Source organism: Amblyomma mixtum, chromosome 2 (genome assembly GCF_055824585.1).
Source record: "Amblyomma mixtum isolate Tamu chromosome 2, ASM5582458v1, whole genome shotgun sequence".
NCBI classification, from domain to species: Eukaryota; Metazoa; Arthropoda; class Arachnida; order Ixodida; family Ixodidae; genus Amblyomma; species Amblyomma mixtum.
In genome coordinates this window covers 280578293-280597021 of record NC_143013.1, presented here as the reverse complement: position 1 = coordinate 280597021, position 18729 = coordinate 280578293, and the positions used below count along the sequence as shown (strand labels likewise).

Genomic DNA, 18729 nt, shown 5'->3' with positions numbered 1-18729 from the left:
CTCTTCTTGTGGTGTTCTTGTGTTCATGTGGAGCTGTTGCCATGTATGGCCCTTTGCACATCTTGTGAACACTTGTCTTTGCTAGCTCACCGACGCTGGTATAAGCAGCCTCTTATGCCGGGGCCACCTGCTCACAGTGGAGGCCCGTGGGTGCAAGCGACTGACAGACAGAGGTGGGTGTCTCTTGCTATCCGAGCTTGCATAAGCCGCTTGACATCTTGATGCACTGGGGCCAACAGACGGCAAAGTGGTCCGGTTAAAAAGTTCTGACTTGTTTATTTATTAGAAAGTGCTGACTCGCACACTACTTTTATTGGACCACAAGTGCACGAAGCCATGCACTAGTGTGTTCACTTGAACACTTGGCCTGATCGAGTGGTGGCCTTCAGTTCAAAGTCAATTCATAGTGAACCGTACTAATTGTCTTCAAATAATTTCAAAGCAAATTTTCCGAATGCTTGTGGTGGCACACAAAAAAGTTTGAACGGCACAATAGGCACTTTCGAAATCTTGTGTATTTTTCTAACACACGAGACCAACACATGAAAAAAAAAAAATAGGGTTTGCAAATATTCTAACTTTTGAGTACGGATCAAATATTTTTATATTCCGTTCATATTGGTATTCAAGAAATTGACATTTGAGAATTTTCGAATATCAGAAAATTCCCGAAAACTCGTGAACGATCGTATACTGCATCAGCTTTCATAAATTCGACCGTGGCAAAACCACAATGTCTAGGCAGATTAACTGGCGATCAAGTTTAAAATTTCAGGAAAACAATAAAAAGTTCCTGTTCCTTTTCTTCTCCATTGTTTAGCGTGTAGACCGATATCGTTACGACACGCTATGATTGATCCTGTGCGAAATTCCGCAACTGGGTTTTTCGACATATTACATGTGCTGCGAACAAGATGGCCGACGACCCACTTCAGTACTTCAGACACGATAGTTGCGCGAAACACACATGCACACAAGACAAGGTACGGAACGAGCGCTCGTCCTGTACCCTCGTCCTTCGTTTGCGCTCGTCTCGTACCCTGTCTTTTGTGTGTGTGTGTGTTTTTCGCACAACTACCCTGTCTGAAGTATTGAACCAACTAGCCCAACAACACGTTCTACTTAGCCACTTCAAACAATCACAACGCGAAAGTGTGCTTTCTTTTTTTATCCGTCTGTAATACTCTACCTGCACTTGGGAAGTGGTCTGGCCCTGGGCTACTCCGTGTATGGCCAGAGGGGAAACTCTGTTGGCAGACTGAAAACTTCTTTATGCTGCAGCAGTGGCATAGAGGTAGATCATCCGCCTCACATGCAAAGGGACCGGGGTTCGAATCCCGGTGCCGCGAATTCTCCACCGGGTTAAAAAAAATTGGTGGGGACACTCAAGCTCCGCCTTGAGGGTATGACGCGACAGCGTTCTTCGGCAAATCGTTCTCGACAAACCTGTTGCCACAAACGTCAGCGTAGCTTCCGCGCCGAACGAACGGGCAATTTCCTACTCGGTTTTATTTATTAATGCTTCTGAGATTTTTCGCTTGCGGCCGGCGCCGACGATGACGATACCGGCTTTTCTGCGACACGGGGCCCTTAACGCTGTCCCGTTAAAAAAAAAAAATCTCCGCATGTCTATGGAATTGCATAGCTAGGACTGGAGTGTGGCCTGATCTCAGTGACCAGAAATGACAACGCACTCCCTCACCAGAACAGGATTTGGCCATCCTGGTGTAGTACTTGGCCGCAGGCTCCTGTATGAATAAACCAAGTAACCCTCGGCCCTCAGTCCCCAGCAGGTGCGGAGCAACTGACTAAGGCAGCGGTCAGACCTGTGACGCAGCGGAGGGTGCTAAGAATCTGTGGCTCCGGACAGGCCACCATTGGAAGAAAGAAAAATACGTATAAACGCGTGTAAGGGCCGCACCCGAACTTTCCATGACCCAGGCGGGAATAGCCTTCTAAATGCACGCGCCGTGGCCTCCGCGAACGGTGCGCTCGACCGCGGAGCGCTTGATCACGGAGGCCAAGCACGTGCACAAGAGCTTCCAAAAACCGTCCATGGATGGTACCCGAGGCCGCAGCCATCATCATCATCGTCAATTCCCCCCCCCCCCCCCCCCCCCGCGACTTCCCGCTATCTAATCGGCATCAGCATCGCCAGCTCCAGTCTTTTATGGCGTATTAGCGCGTTCACCATAGTTGTGGCTTTCGCGTGCTGCCGCCGAGTAATGCAGTTTTAGCACGATGGGCAAGCACCTTATCAGCTGCACGGCTCGCTCGGAGTTAGCTCTCGAACGCGGCAAGCGTGCGGCGGACAGGGAATTCAACGTGGCCGAGAAGTGCGTCCGATGACCGTGCAATCAAAAGGGTGTATTGAGAAACACAATCTGCAAAAAGCGCGCTTTCCGAGGCTCGCGAGTTCCTGAACTGGAAGAAGAGCTGCTCTGCTATGTGATGGAATTGCGGAACAACGGCTAAGCGTTGACAGCGGACATGCTGCGGGGCTTCTTTGGGATGAGCGTGCACCGAGCACAACACCAGCTGAGTCGAAATACTCCGCGAGTGGCGACTGAACGTAGAATAAATGCCGTTCATTCCCTGATTGGTGTGTTCTTGCTTAAAAAAAAAAACTTTTTTTTTCTAAATCGCATGTATGGGCCGCACCCCGAAAATTGGCTCCCGAATCTGGAAAAAAAAGTGCGGCCCTTACACGCGTTTATACGGTAATAGGTGTGATGTTAAGAGATCGGAAGCGGGCGGAGTGGGTGAGGGCACAGACGCGGGTTATGACATCCTAGTCGAGATCAAGAGGAAGAAATGGGCTTGAGCAGTGCATGTAATGCGAAGAAGATAACCCCTGGTCCTTAGGGGCAATGGAGCGGATTCCAAGAGAAGGCAAGCGTAGCAGGGGGCGGCGAAAGTTAATTGGGTGGATGAGATTAAGAAGTTTGCGGAGATACAGTGGCCACAACTGGCAAAGAACAGGGTTAAATTTATTTTTAGCATCAACAATGATCTTACAGAACTCGGGATGCAACGGGGTGCTAGCAAAAAGCCTGTAACGGCTTGACAAAGGCTAGCACCCCGTTCACAAAGCAATACAGCAGGGGACAAAAAGTGATAGCGATATAAAGAAAAGCAATATATATATGGCGACGGCTTTACATAATCATAAAAACATGTTAAGTGATAGGGCTAACATTGCGGGTTCATAATTGTAAGTGTTAATGTCTTGGAGGTGACTTGGAGGTGTTATCAGAAGAGTTAAGAGCATGTGGTAGTGTGTACATCAGCATTTGGCGGCCATAGTTAGTACGGGTGTGAGGAATCTTCCATGTCTGACTGCTTCGTGTGCTATATGCTTTCGCAAACGGAGACAGGGTCGCAAGGTTTTCAAGGAAAGGGTCATTATTTAGATGAAAGGCATGATGACGTTTTAACAGAAGTGCATTGAACAGGTTTGGTAATGGTTGTAATCTAAGGTCATCAAAAAGAGGTTTTGTGTGGGCGTCATTGGGTTCATTTGAAATAATTCTTACAGCTTTTTTCTGCAGTCGATAGATTTTGGACAAGTTTGTGTACGTTGTGGTGCCCCATATCAAGTAGCAATACGATAATGTGGATGTGAAAAGGGATTTATACAAAAGTAATTTAATGTGCTTAGGAAGAAAGTTCCGAAAACGTGCAAGAATACCAACTATTCGGGATAGTTTGGAGTGAACGAGGTCAGTATGTGCGTTCCACTGCATATTCTCATGAAAAAGGACACCTAAGGTTTTTATTACTGGTACCACCTCTATGACTGAAAGACCAAGTTGCAGGACAATATTTGAATTAACTGGTTTATTTTTAGGGCGAAAAAGAACTGATTTTGTCTTCGAGACGTTTATAGTTAAGGAATTATTTAGACACCAAGTGTTCAATACATCAAGTACTGCATTCGCTTTCTTTACAAGCAGGGGTAAACTGTGATGGGAGAAAAATAAGCTTGTGTCATCGGCATAAATAACAAATGATGTATTTAAATCTATGTTAACAAGGTCATTAATATATAGGTTGAAAAGTAGTGGCCCGAGAATACTTCCTTGCGGAACTCCATGTAGCAATGGTTTGAAGCTGGAGCAAGAGTTACTTATGTGCACCCTTTGTTGACGGTATTGTAGGTAGGATTTAATAAGAGAAAGGAAACAGCCTCTGAAACCATAATATTCCAATTTTGTTAATAGTGTAACGTGATTTATTTTGTCAAATGCCTTTGAATAGTCTATGAAAATTCCAAGTGAATACAATTGGTGTTCAAAGGCGTTAAGAATGATTTCTTTTTGCACTAGCAAGGCGCTTTCTGTAGAGCGTTTTTTGGTGAACCCAAACTGATACGGTGTCATAATCTGATGCTTGGTTAAAAATGAGCTCATTCGTACGTGTATTAGCTTCCCGTACGTGTATTAGCTTCCTTAGCTTCCCTTAATTGGAGAGACATGGGAGAGGCCTTTGCCCTGCAGTGGGCGTAGTCGGACTGATGATGATGATGATGAATACATTATATACTTAATGTCCACACCAATGGCATCCATCCCGTCGCCTTCATAACTCTCCTAGCACAAGGTCCGTCACCTATTTTGGTTAATTAAGATACATAGGAAAGCCCACTTGCGGAACTTTGCACGAAGCTCCCAAAGGGTTGAGTCTAGGTGTCCCAGCAGGGCAAACGCTCATGTAAAAATCTCGCCTATCGCATGGTGCACTTGTAACCCGCGCACCTCTTAAGTGGGTGTCAGTGCACGTTAAAAAACCCCAGGTGGTCGAAATTTCCGGAGCCCTCCACTACGGCGTCTCTCATAGCCTTAGTCGCTTTGGGACGTTAAAACCCATAAACCAAACCATCTTAAGTGGGTGTAATGACCGGTGTGACAACGATTGGAGGGCCCCTGTTGCTAGGCCATTAAAGAGATGTAGAAGAATGGATTTTTGGGCCACACCGCCGGACGTTTCCAGACTTTCTTTGAGAGTTCAGTGTGTATCTATATTTGATTGTAATACTTTTTGCCAGCAAGCACAGTGTTGCAATAAAAAAGAAAGCATTGTTTTGTCAGAAAGTTCAATTTTTTTGTGGCTCAAGATATGTGTGCTTGTCTTAAGACCATGGGCACATCACACTGGGAAGGGTAATGGATTTCCTGGATGTGGAATGAACTTCTACACTTGGCATGCCAGTCAGTAAGTTGGTCACTCACTTCCTTCAGAAATGTTATGTACCCTTTTTGCTCTTGCAATTGTTTTAGATATTGCACTTCCAATGGTGTGCCAGACCTGGATATTACTTGTTTTCCTGATTTGAATGAAAAGAAACTGTTTTTGCTGTGTTGTTCTGCACATAGTACTGTTCAGTATTCTCAAAACGCCTGTGCGTAAAGTTGTGTGTTTTAATCGGGACTGTCCTCACAGCGGCGCTGGCTTTGGTGGAGCTCTGCCGGGAGCTGCAACTGCTCGATCTCAGTGGCTGCGTGGCTGTAACCAGTGAAGCCGTGTATGGCTGTGTGGCCATGGTGGCTGACCGCTCCCACCTGTTGACTCTTGTCCTGGGAGGTGAGTTTACCAAAGGCACGTGGTGTGGTAGCGTGTGAGGTGGGAGTAACATTCAGGCAGCTTCACTGTCATTCTGTGCCTTTATAATACTATTGCTGTGATAGATAACATGGGATGCTATTTTGTTGGCCATCTGTGAAACATCTTGGTTTAGCAGATTTGCCAATTACCAACAGGTACGGCTTTTCATTAAACATCAGGTTGACTACAAGCACAACAGTAATTCAATCCTTGGCGTGCTTGACGCTTGTTTCCTTTCAAACACTTGGGTTCTGTATGGCAGCAGCTTGCTGAAGAGCGCTAATTCGTCCATGTTGCCAGCCATGGTGGTCGCATATCGATGAAGGCGAAATGTTAAGAGGACTGTGATGTCAGTGCATGTTAAAGAACCCCAGGTGGGCGAAATTTCCAGAGCCCTTCACTTTGACATCTCTCATAATCCAAAACCAATCATCCATATTGAGCAAGTCGTCTGAAATGAGTGAAGTCACTCTGAAGAAAAAAAAAAGAAGTCAAGGGCCACCCCTGGATGGGCGAGCAGTGTTGAAGGGATGACAGAAAGACCAACCATTACTAGTGCATGAAGCTGTAGTGGCATTTGATGCCATGCAAGGTTGCCTTGCATCACTCCCAGTGCTCGCAATGCGTTGCGAGCCTCGACACAAATCATTGGTAGTTGCCCTTTTTGTTATGAAAGCTGCACAAAAAAGAAAAAAATTGACTTTTTTTTTTACTGAACAGTACTTGATCTGCAATAAAGCTTTTTGTTTTGTTTTTTTCTCAGCATGCCAGCCTGCTTTAATGAATATAATCAGTCTTTTTCACAAGATGGGGCGCTCTCAGGGGAATGAGTGAAAACTGGTCGAGAACAAATGCACGTGCGTGATGCAGGCGTGATCTAGCTCGATGAGGCACCTACGGCACCTGCACAGTGGCAAGTGTGTGCTCGATAGCTGCTGCCATCTGTTGCTTACGCCTGTCTCTACCATGAATTGCGCATGCATGGCAGAAGCTAGCAGTTTGTTTTAATCCAGTGGAGCTCGGAAGAGGACAGGTGCTCATGCGCAGATCAGCTGCGTGAAAAAGGTGGATAGAGTGTGTGCAACGGTTATGCCAGAGTAATGCACCTACATCACACACAAGGAGCGGGGTCCCGCACACTTCTTTATACTGGCATTCAGCTGTAAATAAATCTCCCGAATTGTTAACATTGCTTGGCTGGCAGGTACATGTACCTGCTGTGGTGGCTGCAGCCACCCCGAAACTTAACACAAATGCTCCAGCATATGGCTCGGCCTGGCATTAGTGCAGCTGAGCAATGGCCACTGGGTCTGAGACCATACTGCATGGTGTGCTGACAGCGGCCGAGGATGATGGGTACCGTGCAACCACCCTAGCGTCGTCTCCGACCCATCGGCGCAGATGTCAATCCCAGGGCAGGCACGGGAGCATTCGTGTGAAGTCTGCTAGTAGTTGTACTTTCAGAGTGACTCCTGTATCTTGAAATTCTTGGTGTTACGTATTGATCTTTGATACATTTTATCCTGTTCGTACACTCAAGTAGTAGGAAATTCCACATTAGAGAATGTTTATTTTGAAGATTTTTTAATGTTGAATACTTGAAACTCCTGCATCCCTCTTACGATAACTGCAAACTTTATCTACAATAGGTAAGGGCGCATTTTTGAGGCAACATTTCGTAACACCGCGTCACAAAGTTGCATTATTTATTTTCAGGAACGGCTGCTGAAGAGAGCGATGTTTCTCTGGACGGAGAAGGAAAGCTGAAGGTCGATCTCTCCAATTACTGTATGGAGGCCTAGCCACCAGGAGAGATGAGTGATATGGGTAAGTTCTCACCTTCTAGTTGGAATAGCAAAACTGAATCTGTGCCTTTGATACTTTTGTGCTTTCTGTGAAGAATCCCACCTTCTTTCTTTCTGTCTTCTGCGGGGATTTTGTAAGTTTCCTAGTTGCCTAGGCGCACAGACATCCCCTTTTATAACGCATCAGTTTATAGCGCGAGACGGGCAAACTGTCGGGTCTTTCGAGGTCTGAGAACCGGCTAAGAGATTACGGCCGTCACTGGCACTCGAGGGAAGCCAGAAGCTGAAGGGAGCTGTTGAGCCAGATGGCAAACACAGTATGAAAGCGTGTGTGTTACCTACTTGAAAAGTGGGCGGAAGGATGCAAGCCCAAAATTGGAAATCCGGAAAAGGCACCCACGTATTACATCGTGCGGACAAATAACATCCCGCAGTATTTTTCCTCCGGCTTTATTTCGTTTGGCTTAACGAAGGTTTTATCTGCGCGGCTGGCGGAGATTTCGGTTGCCTATGAATGCAAGTGTTGACTTTTCTTATTGCTGCACCATCTCCTTGAAATCCCTGTCGTCAGCCAACCGGGCATATCCAGCCGTTTCGTCTTTCCCGAAGAAGCTCCTTTTGACCGAAAGGCACCACTAGACGCCGAATGATATAGCGTAGAACTCAGAAAATAGAGTGGAATTGGAAAAAACTACAAGAGGATCAAATGAAAGAAGAGAGAAGTAAATAAAACAGCCACTTTAATTCATTTGGAATGGTACGTGGCACTCTCCACAGCCCTGATTCAAAGGGGACGTCAGTATGATCTGCAACGGAAGCGACCACCTAGCTGACAACGTCGATTGACAAAGCTGCCACTTTGAATGGCAGTATCGGCTACAGTTGGCTTCATAGAGTAACTTTGTTTTAATATATTTGGACAAACTAAAAATATTTCACATTTATAGTAAAGGCACGAGAACATTTGCGCAATCTCCGTCTCATTCGCTTGCAAGTTTCAAGCGTGGCCGGTGGCGCCTTTGCGTTTCGCCGAAATCATATGTATAGAGTAACGCTGAGTCAGCGAGGAACGAGCCGATCATGTGTGCTTAGGCTGCGGGGCTGAAATTCGTGCGCCGAGGCACACTCGCGACCTTTCGAGCATGGAGGGCCTTACGTTTGATTCGAACGCGGGCCAGGAGAAAGTCCCGAGCCACGTGACGAGGTGATCGCGTTACGGACAAAAACGAATGCCGCGTGACCAAGGTGAGAGGAAATGTAGCCGCGCTGGATCGATCGCCAGGGCCTCCACCTGTTGCGAGGCAGAGCATCGCCCGGCGATGCGTTATTTTTAAAGCCCCCGAAGCAGTGAGGTACATTCGCGCAGTCAGGTTACCGTCTAGTGCAACGTATATTCGGCAGAAATGTTTACGGGATGCGGGTCCCTGCGGAAAGAAAAACTGTTTCGGAGAAGTCAAGCAAGCTTATCACCTAGGATGCCTTCAATATGAACGACGATATGGGAAACGGCAGCCTGCATCCGCTGGTATTAATACCAGGCGACTGTGTCCAATGAAGCGCTATATTAAATTTTTTTCCGAGAACGCGGATCCAGTATAAAGTAACGTCAAAGCTTCAGTTAATCAGTTAATTAGTCTAAGCCACTGTTCTCCGTTTCCTGTTCTCCCACTAACTCCCACATCGCGCCAACGGAATCTGTGCATGATGGTTAAAGGGACTATGAAACAAATTAATTGAGATTATGTAAAGATAGGCAATCCATCACTCGTCACTCCAGCGCAAGAATTTTTGAGCTAGCATCAATAACAACGAAGTTATAGGCGATTAAAAATCACCCTCCTCCTCTCCCCCCTCAACTCGTATGCGCGGGGCACCATAAAAAAATTAAGAAAACAGCTCCGGGACTGGGCTCCGCCCATGAAAACGTCATTCGCTGACGTTCGGTTTACAACTTCCGGTTGTCGCACTCCCGAGGAGCAGCGTGCGTCGGCAGCGTCTCTCCAGTCTCGGCGCTTTCTTCGATTGCGGCGCGAGTCGGGTTTCTTTGCTAGTTGGCAGAATGGACCCGGACCTGTTCCCGGCTCACACAATGTTTTATTTTTTTGTGCGCTGGTTCGGCCGTCACACCGATGCTGCCAAGTCTTGGCGTGAAACACCGTGCATATGCTGAGCCTAGCTGTCGAATGATGTTGGACACCCGGCTGCGGGATCGCAAAATCGCGCCGCCCGACTTAGAACACAAGGAACATACGGTATTACAGTCGTAAAACGGACGGGAGAGTGTAAGAAGGTCGGGACCGAGTCTGCATGTCGAAGCAGCAGCCGAATGTGAACCGCAGCAGTACGTAGCCGTCAGGCCAAGGCCCTCCTCGACAGCTAACGCTTCGAATTCATCCTGTGTCCTAAGTAAATGCGGCACCTTTTTTTAAGTTCTCGTAGATAAAATTGTCTTCCATCGCAGATCATATCGTGTAAACGTTCATACCGATCGCTGTAAGCTGGAAACTCACCTTCCCGGCGGGAAGAAACAGTGTCGGCAGCGACTTCGGTCGAAACTTCAGGTGCTTGACATTCATGCCTGACTGTCAAACGAGCGCTGGGTTAGAGTAGTAAGCGTCAGGTGCGAAGTGTCGACCGCAAACGCGGAGTCTTCGGCGGGCGTGCGACGCTAGCAGTCCGATGCGCTCCATCCAGGCTGCTCGCTCACGCACGTCTCTAGGAATAACATGCCTGAGTTCAACACCTCGCCAGTCACTGGGTTTGCAGCCGACGACACAGCAAGGCGTATTCATCTTGGGCGGTCGAAAAAGGCACTGCGAGTGGCTCCCGAACTCTCAACAGAAAGAGGCAGCAGAGGTAAATTAAAACCATATGCGCGAAGGCAATGCCCTCGCTCGCGCTTGCCCGAGGGGGTCGCGCGGCAGCTCGAGCAGACGATTTCCACCGCTACCGGAAGTGTGCCCGTGACGTCGAAGCTGCCGCGGCTCTAGCGAATGACAGCGTATGGTGGCCTGCCGACGTCATGGGACTAGTGACGTCTGTTTTCCCGATTTTGGTTTCAGAATTGCTCCCTACGAAGACACCAAGCGGCCCGCGAATTTTAAAAAACACGATTTTTAAAAATTCATAATAAATTGCCGGCTCAGTTCCGAAGACTCATACTTGATGTCAATGCTTCTGAGCATCACTTCTAACATTTACAAGCGGCTTTTAATTCTTTTCATGGTCCCTTTAAGAACGCTATTAAAACCCTCATTTTTTTCAATTTTTGCTCTTTGCACTTGTTTGCACTCTTCCTCCGCCACTCATAGGACCATACCGGACAGGATGTTAATATACGCCGCTGCCAAGGTCTTTCACGTGGGAGTGTAGGCCTGGCGTTTGGTTTCGAGCAACTTGTCCAGCATGTTCTCTACAGCATTGTGTCAAGCAGCGTTCCAGCTGAGGCCTAGCGCACAGAGAAGCCCATTGTTCCATTTTTAACTCGATATTTCGATGAATATTCATTCATTGAAATATTTTGATGAATGAATATTTCGATGAATTTCGACGAATGCAGGGTATCGTACACTAATTCAGGAAGGCGAAGTGATGCCCTTCCAGGAAGTGGTATAGCGCATTCACAAGACAGGAAAGAGAAGAACACGGAACAAGCTCGAACTTTGATCTGACTTTATTTGCAGCCCAGGCCAGCATATGTAAACATGAGGCAATACATACTCAGTATGAATTCCCGTAATCAATGCCCATTCACGCATACCGTTAAACGCACATCAGTTCAGCCTTAAAGAGAGCAAATGAATTCAGCGCCTACCTCCCTTCCTTCTCCTCATGTCTCGCGAATGCGCTTACGATTTCCCGAAACTATGAACCATCTATTCAGCTCACCTTCAAAGGATCACCCGAGATATACCGCGGGTTCAAATGCTACCAGTGTCCCCTAATGGCGATGTTAGTCAATGCTCAGACAAAGGAGTTCAACAAAAAAGACAATTGGGCATGTTGGTTTGAATCTAAAGCTCGTGCCAGATAATTTCCGGCTCATTAGCGATTGACAACAATGTGGGGGAAAATTCGGGGGACACTCAAGCGCCGCGGACTGGCGGATAGCATTAATGGGTCCCTTCGGCAGCCTGAGGTCCTCTTCGCATTATCACTTCGCATACACGGACGCTGTTCTTTATTTTATTTTTTTATTTACCACAAGACACACAAGGTCTCCCTCAACCAAGTCTAATGAACGTTTCTCAGTGGTTGGGGGGTAGAGCGCCCGGCTCATGAAGCAAGGAGCAGCGGTTTGAGTCCCAACTCAACCATTTTCCCTTTCAGCGCAGTTGCTTTTCTTTCTTCAGAGGCACTACGCAGTGGTGTTGCAACCACGTCACGGCCTTGAAGACCAATGTGGAATTCTGGGGTGACGTCATTGCTGTGGTACTGTGTGATCATTGTCGTGTGTTTGAATTACCAGCGCGAGGTCACGCGGTTGCGACGTCATGACCTTCTTGACCAATTCGAATTCAAACGGAGGAATGTGGCGCGGTCCATCTGCGGTGACCGCTGCGTAACGCACCGCCCGAGTTACAGGGTAAGTAAGCGTCGGTGGTGCCGCGCGCTAGAGAGGCGGACTGGAGATGTGCGATTGTCGAACAAAGAACGCTCTAGAACTATACAGATATGAAGGGGCTCTCATAGTCTCCATCTATATATCCTAAAATATAAATACCTTCAACCTGTCGTTGAATCTCGCGATCCACAGTGGCAACCATTCGTACAGCCTTTTTTTTCTTTTTTTTTTTTCAGGTCGGGTTTCCATGTTGTGAAGAACGGGATGAAATAGGCAGAGCAAGACACCGTAGTGTAGACACATAGGTGATGAAATGCAACCGCGCAAAACACGCACTGTGCAGGACGAGTGCAATGTGTGTTTCGCCGTGTTTCTCGCGCCGTTGCATTTCGTCAGCTACATCTCATTACCACCAACTAGCGCAAAGCAAAAGTAAACTGGAAAGTGGCAGAAGACTACGGATTAATTTCGACCACCCGCCATTCTTGAGCGTGCTTTGACATCGCAACCACAAAGGCGCGTCTTATGCGTTTCGCTTCCGCTGAAGTGTTGCAGCCGCTGCCAGGATTCGATCCCGCGACCTGGTGCTGCCCTCCAGGCTCTGCTTCAGCGCTCACCTTCCTCAGGAGCACCGACGAGGGCTGCCACACACGCACGTTCTTCTCCAGAAGTCGCTCGGTGGTGCGGCTCCGGAAGGGCCTCTGGCGAGCCTGGCTGGCGTGCATCTCCATCGAGCAGTCGGGGAAAGCTGTGCACCACCGACGACCGCGGAGGCGGCAGCCGACGGGTCGAGCGCTGGTATTGCACGGGCGGGGACTGCGGCTGGTACTGGTACTGTGGGCGCTCATGTTGCAGCTGCTGGCGTTGAGGTTGCTGCTGGTGGTGCTGCGGCTGCTGCTGATCCTGCTGCTGATCCTGCGGCTGATCCTGCTGCTGATCCTGCGGCTGATCCTGCTGCTGATCCTGCTGCTGATCCTGCTGCTGATCCTGCGGCTGATCCTGCGGCTGATCCTGCGGCTGATCCTGCGGCTGATCCTGGAGCTGCTGCTGGTGCTCAGGCGACGCATGCGACGCGGGTTCCACAACGTCGCCCTCGTCGGTCGTCGGACGTCGATGACGGAGACATGGCGGATCGCTGACAGGAACGATGAAGCTTGCCTTTATTCTTCCTCTTTCAACGCGCTCTCCCCACGCGCCACTGCCGTTATGACGGCGAGGATCGTGAGCCAGGATCGCTGGCGATTGGACCTGATCGTTGAAGTTGTATTGGGGAACCAGCTTGAACGCATTCACATGAAGACACAGGAAGAACGCATGTGGTTCGTGTGTATAGTCTTCGCGTACGCTTTTCCTGTCTTCTCAATACGTCCAAGTTGGCTCCTCAAGCCTATGGTAAACCAAGGAGAGAGGAATGTCGCTGAGTGGCAAACAGTTTTGGGAAATATGAAAAGTCGTTCACAAATCTCGAAAAAATGCATATGCTGCAGTTTGCCGAGCACTGTTTGATGTACCCTATAATTCCCATATTTCGGACTTATTTTTGAAAGCAAACGTATTTCACGTGTTCAAAGTTTGTAATTATAGCTAATTTTTGCCTTCAAGCGGGAAGTAGAAGAAAATTTGAAGTTCCTTCATGAATTATTGGACTTCGATAGAAACACGCATTCATACGCCACTCGTCACATGGAACAGTGGAATGTGGTCACTGCAGGCACAAATTATTCTACACAAAAAATATCACACACACCGCAAACACTTTTCAATTCATTCCGAAAATCAGACTTTGATTTACAAAAAACTTCTATGTGAATACTACGCTTTAATCCTTAATTACAAGATAAATAAAGGATTTGATTTTTTTTAGTTTTCTGTGTTACTTCTGCGAATATTTTATGCCAAAGTGCATTGTTCTGTATATTTTGCATTCTGAACGATTTACGTTGTTATGGTTTTGTATTTTGATCATTTTCTATCCTGGACGTGTACTGTCGCTTCCTACTTTGTAATGGAGGCTGGGTACTTCAGTCAAATCACTCTTTCTCAAGCGACTTTTACCCGCAGTCTCCTCCGTCAATCATAAAAATAAGCAAGTTATTATGTCGCGTTGTCGTCTTAATCTGGTTCATTTGAAGGCAGGTATATATTTGGTTGATCCATCGACGCATTGATTTTTCAGCTCGAATATGTTCTAGGAGGCAGTAGGATAAAGATCACAGACGATATGGACCGGCTTGTTCTCGTTTTTACTTCACGAACGGGTCCCTATTGTTGTCTCTTGGTTAGCTTTGCACAAGACTTTTGGCTTCCTTTTCACTTTTTTTTTCTTCCTCGTACTTTTACATTTTTGCCCTGTTTATTGATTATGTTTTGCACAGCCTTTAGCCTCGTTGTCTTGTATATTTTTCATTCCATGAGCATTTTTCCATAAGCAAAAGTGTCGTCGTGAAAAATTCAGCGCTCTACTCTTTCGTCCCTCTCATTTGTTCCTTGCATTTCTGTGCGCTGGTTTTTAGAAGAACCTCTCTACTACGTTATTTCCCGACAGCTGCCACAACATCATGAGGTCAGCTTTGCGATCCCAGTATCTGCATGACGCGGAACCCCAAATTCCAGTCATGCACAATTCTCACCAGGCAATTTTTCACTGGAGACATAATAACCAGTGTGGCCAATACGTACATATTGAGAAATAACGCTTGCAATTTCCCAAAAACGTTGCCTATGTCATAACACCAAGTGTACGAAGGCGCTGAATTCCAGCTGAATTCCTAAGAAACATCGCTGTATAAAGAGCAATATCACGCCCAATGCAATGTGCACTTCTGAATCGAATCCCCAGTTCACGAGTTCAGTCTGCACGATGCCGCTGATACTTTAGTCTGCCCCTGGCTCCCTTAACCCGACCTTCGCTTAAGCATCGCGTGCCAAGTCCAGACATTCTAAGCCACCTGTTTTCAGCAAATATGCCGATCACAAACGCAACGCCCACGTGAAATCCTGGCGCCAGCGTTACACGCGATTGAGTGGCCTAAACGCGCAAACCGTTTATGTGTGCTGCACGGAGCCTATTTCTTTTCTATTTCACTCTGTCGCACATTTCACCTGTCTGCACGTTTAAGGTCCCCTCGCGTGACAAGGCCTTTTCACAAAGAGGCCCAAGGGCGCCGCCATATTCGACACTACGCTGTGGGAGGCAGCTGTCAACACCTGCTCGTAGAACAGGAGATACACACTAAAGAAAGCTCTCCCCAGAGCCCAAAACCCAGCTGCCTCGAAGATCGTGAAAAGATCTAGGTGCTGATCTGCTAAAACCGTTGTAGAAGCTGCAGCTTTCACCACAAAATTCACATCCAACACATACCAAATTTTTGCCATCCAATGCGCACAGTGCCTGTCGCAAGTAGCAACGGTTCGTCATTTAAGTTTTTTTTTATTATTATAATTATAAGGATGGTACCGGTTACAAGCTCTCAAACAAAATCTGGAAGATCACGTACGGCCATATCTGCAGGTTATCAAATGAAAGGATGAGCTGAGCAGTTAGCTATTGGCAATGCGAGAAGGAACATCTCTCGCAAGCTTCATTTTTGCACAGACAGCTGATCGGGAAGCTGTATATTTTGCACGCAGGCCTTCTATTGTCTGAGTCAATTACGTTTTAGTCTTTTCATATTTGCTGTGTCATTCTTTGTCCGGCATCTCCCTCCTTACCACTACAAGTGTAGAGGGGTAGGAGGTGGAACAGATCGCCCTAAACAACCCCTGGCAAGTGGACGCTTCACGCGGACTCCGCCGCCGCCGGACAGTTTCGCTTTTTTTTATTTCAAACGAAAATCCATTTACAAGAGTACAATACGCACAATGCTCTAGGACCCATAGCCAGAGGCTAGTTTCGGGTCCATCACAATATTGTACATTTTAAATGCGGCATGCGAAGACGACACATTGCGTTCATAAAGTAAGTCAGATTCTCAACATTTTAGAGATAAGAAAAAGCAAGCCTACTCTATACACACATCACAAAAAGAAAAACAATACACCATAACTTCACTTATTCATCAGGAACGTTTACAAAGATTGCACAAAGTTTCTCTTCAGTTTAATATCATCAGGTATATAATTCCAAATCAAAACTCCACTATTAGTCTTTACCCGTAACTATTGCGACACACTGGTAAGTTGTAATATTTGGCACTAGCCGCCCTAGTTTCAATTTTAGGTCTTATAAATATGCTATGCTGAAGTGGATCCTTAATTTGTAAGATTTGGTGAATTGTATGCGCTACCTTTAAAGTGAATATGGAGTGAAAAGGCAGAATACGGGTTGACTTGAAGAGCGGTTTGCTAGAGTCAGATAATTTTGAAGAATAATTTTTACCGCTCTCTTCTGTAATCTGAATACAGGTTCATGGCCCTCCTCATGTTGTCGCATTAAAAGAACAATACAGAAAACTACCTTCGCAGAGCTTAGAGTCATAAGTGCAACTACAGCACTGCTACGCAATACAATTAAGCTGATCCAATACTACCACACAGGAATCTACGGGCTGCTGCCATCATGCTTTGCGCCTCTGCTTTAGCATCACTTGCCTAGTAAGCAGTAGTTTCATGGGTGCTTTCCAGTCCTTCGTGTTGTGCAAACTGTAGTGACACTCCACAGCGCAGCAAGCACTTTCAGCTTTTCACATAGACGGAATAATGAAGCGCACGAAGCGAGTCCAACATGGTGAAGAAGTCTCCGTAAGCTTCCAACTGATTCGCCTCTCGCCGCCAAGGCAAGAGGCGAATCAGTTGGAAGCTTACGGAGACTTCTTCACCATCAGCGAAGTGATGCCAGCCCCGGGAATTTATCCCTGGATCTGGGGTTTTTTTTATTGTTTGAAGATTTAGCGTCTTTGTTAGGAAATCTGGAGATTTTTTAGGCGCTAAATTCTTTTCCCGTTGTACGGCCAAATGACAATGCAAGGTGCGTGAGTATTGGCTTACGACAGCAAAATGGAAAATTCATCCAGGGACTCTACAAAACGCCACCGACTGCTGCTCTCTGTGTTTGTTTTAAAGATTAGCCTATAAATAAAAGTCTGGATATGAGAGATGGTTCAGTGCGATAAATGTCTCTCTCTCGGTGGATACCCCAACTGTGGAGTGAAAGGGATGAAGACTGGTTTGAAAGATGGAAGAGGTGCTGTAGTGCAGGGCACAAGATTACTACCTGGGGTTCTCCGCTGTGCACTTACATTGCACAGCTCACAGCACCACCACGGAAATGCCAAGAGCTTAGCTGGTGGCGAGTTTGATGGCTGATGCACTGTGAAAGGAAAGTAAAACCTTGATTTCTTGAACCCTCCAAAGCCCATGTTTAGCATTTATTGTATGCTTTCATCCTGCCAAGATTTCAGCAAGTGGTCACAATCAAGTCAAGATGCATGACAAATAGGTATAAACCATGCTTGCTGCCTACACCAACAAAGCACAGCCTGCCCTTTTACTATCTGGAGAACTTAGTTCCCATGAACAACCACACTAACCTTTTAAAAATAAAATTTAGGATTTTTTTCTGAAAATCCAAGGGGTACATGCCACTCCAAGTTGGCAACGCTAGCATAGCATCTGGCATTATCCAGCACATTTCTTGGACTGCCAGTCCCTAGCATCTTATCATTACTGCAGATGCATGGCATTCACACTATGCTGCAAAGGTCTTTTTGCAGTTTACTTTTTTTTTTACACATAGTATTTAAAAGTCTAATTTCATCCCATTATTGCTGCCATTTATTTACACACAGAGGGCAAAAAGTTTGCAAATTTTTACTGCCATTGCGGCGTAGCGAAATCCTGCCACGTCAATTTCACAAAAATGTAACTGGCAACGATAATCATGAAAATTCGCTCATCTTAGATTGATTTCAGTCAAGGGGGTAGGGCTTCTGCCCACCTCCATTTGAGCTATATTTTTTCGTCCAAAAAAAGTCCAAGCATGGTTTTCCTATGCAAAATTCCAAGCTTCGGGGCAGCGACCGTCCCCTCTGCACTTGTCATAAATCTGCCCCTGCATTATAACCATATTACTAAAATTTAACGCGACACCGACACTCTCTTTTCAGATTGAAGGAACATTACAGGCTATGAACATAATCCATCAATGCCCAAGGATTTAATTAGAAGTTTCCAGCAACATTCATTGCATTTATGCATGCCAAGATTCATTGTTCTATAAAAAGTAACTTGATGGGCGAGTTGGTTTGGTTTGGTTTATTGGGGTTTAACGTCCCAAAGCAACTCCGGCTATGAGAGACGCCGTAGTGAAGGGCTCCGGAAATTTCGACCACCTGGGGTTCTTTAACGTGCACTGACATCGCACAGTACACGGGCCTCTAGAATTTCGCCTTCATCGAAATTCAGCCGCCGCGGCCGGGATTGATCCCGCGTCTTTCGGGTCAGCAGCCGAGCGCCGTAACCACTGAGCCACCGCGGTGGCGATGGGCGAGTTTTAGCAATATTACTAGTAGAAGGTATCTGTTTGGCTCACCTAGGTCAGTTGACTTATCTAAGAGCATTGGCTGTTGGTGAAGCCAACATTAACACAAGCAATTTACTATGGCGTGCGCATTAGTACACAGAAGTCCCAATGCAGATGCCAGTAATTTTTATATGTCTGCATTTACGAGTGGCCTTTGCTTGCTTCAAAGACAACCATATTACTTCTTGCAGACACGGAGGTTCTCACGATATAAAAATTAACGAACACGACAGCAC

General features: G+C 46.6%; 1 pseudogene across 1 annotated transcript in view; it reads left to right on the top strand.

The window, feature by feature from the left end:
* The window catches only part of LOC149364153 (putative RNA-binding protein EEED8.10), a 48771-nt pseudogene extending 34939 nt beyond the window's left edge, over window positions 1–13832 (top strand). Inside the window, exons 17-19 of the transcript XR_016289151.1 lie at window positions 86–173; window positions 5443–5583; window positions 7321–13832. The product of XR_016289151.1 is annotated as a putative RNA-binding protein EEED8.10 (transcript). The remainder of the gene's footprint in view (window positions 1–85; window positions 174–5442; window positions 5584–7320) is intronic.
* Window positions 13833–18729: the final 4897 nt, after the last annotated feature.